At 41.2% G+C, this 10,000-nt stretch overlaps 1 long non-coding RNA gene across 4 annotated transcripts in view; it reads left to right on the top strand.

Moving 5' to 3' along the window:
• LOC138946873 (uncharacterized) overlaps positions 1-9,163 on the top strand; it is a 17,252-nt gene extending 8,089 nt beyond the window's left edge. For all 4 annotated transcript variants that reach the window (XR_011449445.1, XR_011449444.1, XR_011449443.1 and 1 more), the window contains exons 3-4: positions 7,990-8,108; positions 8,766-9,163. This is a non-coding gene — a long non-coding RNA (uncharacterized lncRNA). The remainder of the gene's footprint in view (positions 1-7,989; positions 8,109-8,765) is intronic.
• Positions 9,164-10,000: the final 837 nt, after the last annotated feature.

Below are 10,000 nucleotides of genomic sequence, written 5' to 3'. Positions count from 1 at the left end.
TATATACCAACATTTTTATGTCTTATTTTCAGCACAGGTGTAGGAAAAAATCATGAACCAACATGTTATTTATTTTCTAATTTAACATTTGTTTTACAAATGTGACTATGGTCTTTCAAACATACAGTGACATTAAACATTGTCATCATTTTCACGAGTTTTCATTCACAAGCACCTGGTAAATAAATCGCATGTTCCCCGGGGAATAAATCCCCGGTTACCATAGTTGCAGGAAGCCCTATTACATGGATAATCAAAAGCAAACCCAATAGAAACGCTCGAGGATTCTTCGGCTCTTTTCATTGGCGTTTCCCCAGACCTAAACAGACGACAAGACACTGCTTTGCAAAGTTCCAAAAACCAACTGGCAAACTGACTGGCAAAAGTAAACAAGAAAACAAAACTACTTCAATAAATTCGTCACAAACAAATGAAACCTACCGATATGTCATGTCTTCTTACAAAGTCATGGAGTGCGTGTATCTTTGTGTGAGAAACACGAACGTCAAGTTCAAGTCAAACCAATTGACCCCTGAGCTGACACACACATTTTGACCCGTGCACAAGACGTTGTATCGATAAACGAAGCACAAATAAGAAATAATGATAAAAGCAAAGAAAATAGCAACAAGATATGCAAACATCTCACAAAGCCGAGCAAGCAGATTGACAGGTCTAATGAAAAACAAAGAGGTACTGAGTCGGAAACAAGATCGCGATTCTTTCCTTCGCTGCACGACGCAAATCTTCTGTGACCTTTGACTCAACGTAGCTTCCACATTCGATTACTAAGCTTAATACTCACAACTGAAAGCCGAGGGAGTGGAATACCGAGATGAACAAACAGAACTGTGCATCCTCAAACCTGACATATTCATCCCAACATTTTATGAACTCTAAAATACAGAAAGTTGCTTTCACACGCCAGCTTTGATTGCCAGTGGTTATCCGCACGGAACTCGTGTGGTTATCAGCACGGAACCCGTGTTTCAAAGCATGGCTCCCTGTGTTGATTGTTATCTTATTTTCTCACTACCAAAATGATGACAAAAACGATGTTTGGTGGTTTGTTGTCAGACCAGCTTTTTTTGTCGGTCCTCGGGGGGCATATCGACTTTTGTTTCATATTTATTGACCGCGGCCTTCGGCCTTGACTTTTGTTTCATATTTATTGACCGCGGCCGGAAACAAAAGACGATATGCTCCCCCTCGGACGACAAAAAAGCTGGTCTGTCAACAACCCATCAAACATTTTATATTGTTATGTTAAAAAAAAAAAATTAAAAAAAGTTTTTGTGCACAAATCAGAAAATACATTGTACATTTTACCTACAGGCCAAACAAGAGATCCAAGCAAGTTGCACTGATCTAAAAATATATTTTTAGATCAATGGCAAGTTGTCAAGAACAGGCGCTTGCATTTGGATGTGTCCAATGATAGTAGGTTTGGTTGTGATCAATCAGAATAATGTAGGAATAAAAATGTATGACAGTTTGGTATGATGACATGTAATTCACATATGCTGAAATATAATATTATACATCATAATTAATATGGCTGTTGCCATGACCATGAACCCCAAGAAAGGTTCACTTTCCTGCCTTAGGACGGGTATACCCGTCATGCGCTTGTGCTTCTCCGTTCCGGGATTTTCCAGAAATGCTATGTCACTGCTGACACACAAATAGCAGCCAATGGCTTGGTAGGATACCTCATTCTCATGAATAAACATAAATGGTGACGCGGTTTTGTGTCTGAAGGCTATTTTCGGTCTTGGCGACAGGATAGGGGAGAGAAATCTCGACTCGTCAAAATGGCTAACGCGTGACAGTCGACCGGACCCTAGTAGGGAAAAACAAAGCCGGACTGACGCTACAGGCGGTGCAAATGATTATGGATACTGACAGGGGAAGGGGGAGATATTCTTTCGGACGATTCGTTGGAAACAGGTAGATGATAGTGATTATAATCCTTTCTTGGAGCAAGCAAATTCACAGCCACCTGTGTTTGATCCACAGGCACCGGAAGATGCGCCGGACTGATTTTTCAAAAGTTCATATTTAAACATCATTACAAGCCAAACTAATTATTATTTCCATGATTAGACACTAAAAACAGATTCTTGGTTCAATTTCCCTTAAAAATAACATAGGTTTTACTTACCTACCTACTGCCAGTTTGGAGCTAGAATTTTTTGTGAATTATTACACCCCGAACTCCAATATTCCCTGGCAGTCAGGAATGCACATACGCAAGTTTTGATTGGCAGCGAAAGGGTGTTATGTAAATCAAAATACCAAAATCAAGCACCTATTAATCTGGTCTACGGCGCGGGAAGATTGAGGCCTTTGTTGTATGTATGTCTTTGCCTGTGTCTCTCTGAGTCTCTCCGCTTCTGTGTTTCTATGTCTGTCTCTGTCTATGTGTGTGTGTGTGTCTCTCTCTCGCTCTCGCTTTCTCTCTCTCTCTCATCTGACTCTTGGCACACAAGTCAAAGCAGAGGTTGACTTGAGTGTACGTGTACCTAGCAGGAGGGGGGGGGGATTTCTTGAATTAGCTGAGGGCGGTAAACATGTGTCTCAAAGCAGAGGTTGGGCTATTTTTAGACCGTCAACACAGACAGTACAGCGTCGTCAATCCCCGCGTGAAGGAAATCGCTCACCTTCCACGTCCAAAACGTAGTGATATTGACACGCCAGATTAGCGCAGTAGCGTATTGTGCAAAGCAGGAAAGCGCGCTTTTCTGTATTCTTGTTAACTTCGCAATTTCCGGAAAACATCCACTTTCACTTTGAGACTGTTCTGTTTACAATCGACACTATCAAAACCACTTTGCAATACTGAAATGATTTGTTCTGTGTTCGAAAGCTACAGCCAATCGTTATTATATCCCCTTAGGTACAGTTTTATAACATTATTGGCACATGTAAACAATAGGAATTAATTAATGAACGCTACGAAAAGGGCAGCCTTTAACCTCCCTGTTGTCACTCAGCATTTTTTTTTTAACTGATTCTCATCCACACTTTCAGCACTTCCCCCACCCGCCCTCCCCATCTCAGATGTAATTTGTAAAAGACGTTTTCAGCCTTCAATCCACTATTTAACATAGTAAGTCAAGCTTTTCAAACCTTATTAATAATTGCTTTGATGTTTTGCTGATGTTCAGTTTATTATTTAATAAAGATCTCATGTTTCAAAATGTCATATTGTTTTTTCAAAAACGTGCGTGTGTTCCATTTCAAACTAACCTCACTGATGTGAACTCCATTATTACTGTCACATCTGTTTTACAAATTACACCCATAATCCAAACCAATGCGCAAACACACACACACACACACCACAACTACACACATATGTACTCGTTACCATTAGCCAACGCTCGTCACAACACTGTCAGTCTCAAGTCTAAATAATAATAGTATAAATCATAACTAATTTTCTTCACACCATCATAGCCATAATGTTGCTTCACATGTTCTTTGTACAATCGTTGGTTTTCACAATAAATATTGCATTACTGTAATTGTCTTCTTTTTCTTTAACAATATCTTTCCAAAAACAAAACTCAAAGACCACACAAGCTATTGCAACCTAATCCTATCTCTGGTCTCTCTTCCTGGGTACAATGGTACCTAAGACTTACATTCAAATGCTTACATTTCCATGCTACCCACATTGTCAAAATACCAATAATTATTCAAAACAAATGTTAACTACTACCTAACTTCATTTCAGACCCACACCCAGGCTATTATACACACATTTCACATTTAAACCATTGGTCGACCCCCTGTCGATATTTATCGACTAAGTTCCTTGTTCTCTTTTGTGTTACTCGTGTTTCATGCACAATTAAGACATGGAGACAAACACACACAAATCCCACAAATAGCCAACCAGAGATCTAGATTTAGAGAGAGATTTAGAGAGAGAGAGAGAGAGAGAGAGAGAGAGATTTAGAGAGAGAGAGAGAGAGAGAGAGAGAGAGAGAGAGAGAGAGAGAGAGAGAGAGAGAGAGAGAGAGAGAGAGAACAAGAACAAGAACAAGAACAAGAACAATATTCTTTATTTAACGAGGGTAATAGAGTGAGCAGTGATCTGCTTTTTTACATCTGGCCCTCGCCCTAAAGAGGGACTAGTCTAACATTGCTAAAGAATAAGCAAGTAAAGAAAAACTACTGCTACATGATTATAATAAAATGAAAGTAAGAACACATCATCAATTTACATACAATACATTGCTTAAATGAAAAATGTAAGTTCATTTGACATGAGTTAAGAATTATAGAGTAGATTGCACTGACGTAACAAAGCTGTGAATGCCATGTCCATTGACATACACTGCATTCAACAAAAACAACAAAAATCAGTGTATATAAAAATAATAATACATTGTGAAAAAGCACCGGTTGTTGGTTTTAACAACCATTCTAGCGACAACAGATGTTTATTTAGACTTCATGAGATAAGACGTATATCTGGTCTTAAACTGAAACGTTTGTGAGAGAGAGAGAGAGAGAGAGAGAGAGAGAGAGAGAGAGAGAGAGAGAGAGAGAGAGAGAGAGAGAGAGAGAGAGAGAGAGAGAGAGAGAGAGAGAGGGAGAGAGAGAGAGAGAGAGAGAGAGAGAGAGAGAGGGAGAGAGAGAGAGAGAGGAGAAGGGAGAGAGGAAGGGAGAGGGAGAGAGAGAGAGGGGGACGGACAGACGAACGGACGGACAGACAGACGGACGGACGGACGGACAGACAGACAGACAGACGACAGATAGACAGACTGACACATGAAGAGAAAGGGAGACAGACAGACAGACAGACAGACAACAGATAGACAGATAGACAGATAGACAGACTGACACATAAAAAGAGAGAGGGAGACCGACAGAAGACACATAGACAAACAGAGAAAGAGGTGGGGGAGGGGGGGGGGGGGGGTATGGAGGAAACAGAAAGAAACTAGAACGAGGCTACGAGTGGCACTTTAGGCCTGCTGATAAGCACGCCTCTGCAAGCAGTGCATATAGGCCTACACAACCATATTAACAAGAGAAATGCGATACGAGCGTCAACATTACATGTGTCGGGAACACTGCCAGTAGAGCAAAACAGCGAAAGCTTACCGCTCATTACACGAAGAGTACAATAACAAATTGACCTGGTATTTCCGTGATTGCTCGCAAGGTCACCAAGCCGCTGCAATTTGACGCTTGTTGTAGGACAAGGGAGGCAATCGTGTGTTGGTTTGATAACTAACCATTGCTGGGGTTTCTCCCTTTCATAGTGGACGTGTTTCAAGAATCCACCATGCGTTTGTTTGTGTATATAATGGCAGAGGGAGGGCCTCGATATGGACCACTGTTTTGTTTCATACTGATAACTAGCTTGTTTGCTTGCGAAGATGTTTCATTTTGGGCTTTGTAGTTAACTGTTAAAAATAATCAAAACGAAATATAGCTTCTTTAGACATTCACACTGAGCAAAACAAAAATACAGAACAATTCACAACGGGTCTATATAAAGAGACTGGGCGCCTAATACTCGTATGATCCAGTAATGAGGCCACCGCGAATCATGGTCAAAAGTCCACTATACTGGAAAATAACATTATATAACTCAATGTACGAATCATGGTCAAAAGGCCACTATACTGGAAAATAACATTATATAACTCAATGTACGAATCATGGTCAAAAGGCCACTATACTGGAAAATAACATTATATAACTCAATGTACGAATCATGGTCAAAAGGCCACTATACTGGAAAATAACATTATATAACTCAATGTACGAATCATGGTCAAAAGGCCACTATACTGGAACATAACATCACATAACTCAATGTACGAATCATGGTCAAAAGGCCACTATACTGGAAAATAACATTATATAACTCAATGTACGAATCATGGTCAAAAGGCCACTATACTGGAAAATAACATTATATAACTCAATGTACGAATCATGGTCAAAAGGCCACTATACTGGAACATAACATCACATAACTCAATGTACGAATCATGGTCAAAAGGCCACTATACTGGACAATAACATTATATAACTCAATGTACGAATCATGGTCAAAAGGCCACTATACTGGACAATAACATTATATAACTCAATGTACGAATCATGGTCAAAAGGCCACTATACTGGACAATAACATTATATAACTCAATGTACGAATCATGGTCAAAAGGCCACTATACTGGACAATAACATTATATAACTCAATGTACGAATCATGGTCAAAAGGCCACTATACTGGACAATAACATTATATAACTCAATGTACGAATCATGGTCAAAAGGCCACTATACTGGACAATAACATCACATAACTCAATGTACGAATCATGGTCAAAAGGCCACTATACTGGACAATAACATTATATAACTCAATGTACGAATCATGGTCAAAAGACCACTATACTGGACAATAACATTATATAACTCAATGTACGAATCATGGTCAAAAGACCACTATACTGGAACATAACATCACATAACTCAATGTACGAATCATGGTCAAAAGGCCACTATACTGGACAATAACATTATATAACTCAATGTACGAATCATGGTCAAAAGGCCACTATACTGGAACATAACATCACATAACTCAATGTACGAATCATGGTCAAAAGGCCACTATACTGGACAATAACATTATATAACTCAATGTACGAATCATGGTCAAAAGACCACTATACTGGACAATAACATTATATAACTCAATGTACGAATCATGGTCAAAAGGCCACTATACTGGACAATAACATTATATAACTCAATGTACGAATCATGGTCAAAAGACCACTATACTGGACAATAACATTATATAACTCAATGTACGAATCATGGTCAAAAGACCACTATACTGGACAATAACATTATATAACTCAATGTACGAATCATGGTCAAAAGGCCACTATACTGGACAATAACATTATATAACTCAATGTGCGAGTCACAGTTATTCAAATGTGCGTTCCATGAGAACATAATTTAAAAAACAAAAGTGTTTTGGTTTGTTATCTTAAACATTCCCGATCAAGCCTCTACTGTGCGTGTGACACACATACAAAACAAACGTTGATGCTCAAACTGTGTTCGTTCTGTCACAGACCTCTACTGTGCGTGTGACACACATACAAAACAAACGTTCATGCTCAAACTGTGTTCGTTCTGTCACAGACCTCTACTGTGCGTGTGACACACATACAAAACAAACGTTCATGCTCATACTGTGTTTGTTCTGTCACACTAGACCTCAGTGTACTGTGCGTGTGACACAGATACGAACCAAACGTTGATGCTCATACTGTGTTCGTTCTGTCACACTAGACCTGTACTGTGCGTGTGACACATCTCAGTAGTACGAACCAAACGTTGATGCTCATACTGTGTTCGTTCTGTCACAGACCTCTACTGTGCGTGTGACACTCTATACGAACCAAACGTTGATGCTCATACTGTGTTCGTTCTGTCACAGACCTCTACTGTGCGTGTGACACTCTATACGAACCAAACGTTGATGCTCATACTGTGTTCGTTCTGTCACAGACCTGTACTGTGCGAGTGACACTCTATACGAACCAAACGTTGATGCTCATACTGTGTTCGTTCTGTCACAGACCTCTACTGTGCGTGTGACACAGATACGAACCAAACGTTGATGCTCATACTGTGTTCGTTCTGTCACAGACCTCTACTGTGCGTGTGACACTCTATACGAACCAAACGTTGATGCTCATACTGTGTTCGTTCTGTCACAGACCTGTACTGTGCGAGTGACACTCTATACGAACCAAACGTTGATGCTCATACTGTGTTCGTTCTGTCACAGACCTCTACTGTGCGTGTGACACAGATACGAACCAAACGTTGATGCTCATACTGTGTTCGTTCTGTCACAGACCTCTACTGTGCGTGTGACACAGATACGAACCAAACGTTGATGCTCATACTGTGTTCGTTCTGTCACAGACCGGTCCTGAAAAGAAAATTAAAGATGGAACCTACAAGAACGACAACCGGTGGCGCCACTTCCACAGCGGGGACAACTCTTCAACCTGCGGAGTCTAGGGTGCCCCGACAGCTCACTGGTATGTGTGGTTAAAACGTAGGAGGTGGACTACACGTTAGTTTGTTGGTCGTTCTTTTGCAAATTTAATTAATTCTTACGTATATGATATGAACAAAGCTGAGTTTGGTGTAGGGTACTGTTTTGTTTGATAATCATGTGTGTGTGTGTGTGTGTGTGTGTGTGGTGTGTGTGTGTGTGTGTGTGTGTGTGTGTGTGTGTGTGTGTGTGTGGTGTGTGTGTGTGTGTGTGTGTGTGTGTGGTGTGTGTGTGTGTGTGTGTGGTGTGTGTGTGTGTGTGTGTGTGTGTGGTGTGTGTGTGTGTGTGTGTGTGTGTGTGCGTGTGTGTGTGTGTGTGTGTGTGGTGTGTGTGTGTGTGTGTGTGTGTGTGGTGTGTGTGTGTGTGTGTGTGTGTGTGTGGTGTGTGTGTGTGTGTGTGTGTGTGGTGTGTGTGTGTGTGTGTGTGTGTGTGTGTGTGTGTGTGGTGTGTGTGTGTGTGTGTGTGTGTGCAAGTTTATTGTTTAGTTTCCAAGCGGCACAATTTACATCTGCATTTTTAATTCACACATTCGTTCAAGCTTTGCAAAGATGCTACCTCTGGAATTGATCTGTCCTCCATTTTTTTTATCTTATGTTTTATTCTGGCCTTTTACTAAGTACCATGAACTTTTTTTCTCCAGATATTGTGTTCGACCCCGTGATGGTGATCGTGTTCCTGGTCGCCATGGCGTGCTGTGTGGCTGGAGTCATGGCAACAATTTACGTCATTAGGAAGAAGCAGAAACAGAGACGAGAATTCCAAAACCGCTCTCCTTCGCGCCAGCCTATTTACTACATGCCTGTGTGAATGACGTCATCTCCACTTTTCTCACGTCATAGTGTTCGTCTCTTTAGGTACTGTGCTAGTCTCGGCCAGCCCCGACTGACTACGACTGACCGAGACTAAGGATCGTCGCTGACGTTTGTCGAGGAAAAAGATGACGTTGTTGCTGAAGAAGACTTGGGCCGCTATGGAGGAGTCGATGTTCGAGACTTTAATGCGAGGTAAACTCTGCCCGCTATGTGAATTAGCTCTTCCGGGAGTATAACTACCTTATGACTCATGACGCCTATTGACGTAAGCTGATTAATATTGATATAGGTAGGGACGCAACATAAATTTGATCCAGAATAAGTTAATCTCCTTTTACCTTTGAAGACTCTGAAGTTTCCAAAGTCGAACTGCATGGTTCTGGCTCAATGTCTCGCCATGATGGAACCTGACGTCACAGTCGGTCTACATGCCTGCGTGAATGACGTCATCTCAACTTGTTATACGTCATGCATACGTACTTGTGACACCGTGAGGCCAGCGATGGAGAGGAGCGAGGCTGTCTTTATCACGTGCCACGTGATCACCATAGAGCGTCGTTTGAAGTGGGGTTGCCACTGGTAACACGGAATCTCTGCAACCTTGGAGAAGTGGACATCCCTGCATGATGGGTGTACGTCAGTGTGTGTGTGCCCTCTTTAGTCCAGAACATTTTCTTCCACACTCGATTAGCTGATGTCTAACTCAGCCTGACGGCTTCGTTAGACAATCAACGTAATCTCGTGTGGAAGAAAACGTCTGTCACACGACCAGGTCGGAATAGCAGGTACTGTTCAGCTTGTGTTAATTAAAACAGAGAGCGTGTGTGTTTTAACAAGATAGCTGACACATGAAGAAAATATGCTTAGACATAATTCATCAGCGAGCGAAAGATTGAATAGGGAAGGGGGAGAGAGAGAGAGAGAGAGAGAGAGAGAGAGAGAGAGAGAGAGAGAGAGAGAGAGAGAGAGAGAGAGAGAGAGAGAGAGAGAGAGAGAGAGAGAGAGAGAGAGAGAGAGAGGGATCACTTAATTAACGTAACTAGGTTGTTTTTTGTGGGCGTCT

Source organism: Littorina saxatilis, linkage group LG14 (genome assembly GCF_037325665.1).
Source record: "Littorina saxatilis isolate snail1 linkage group LG14, US_GU_Lsax_2.0, whole genome shotgun sequence".
NCBI lineage: Eukaryota > Metazoa > Mollusca > Gastropoda > Littorinimorpha > Littorinidae > Littorina > Littorina saxatilis.
This window is presented reverse-complemented; position numbering and strand designations above follow the sequence as displayed.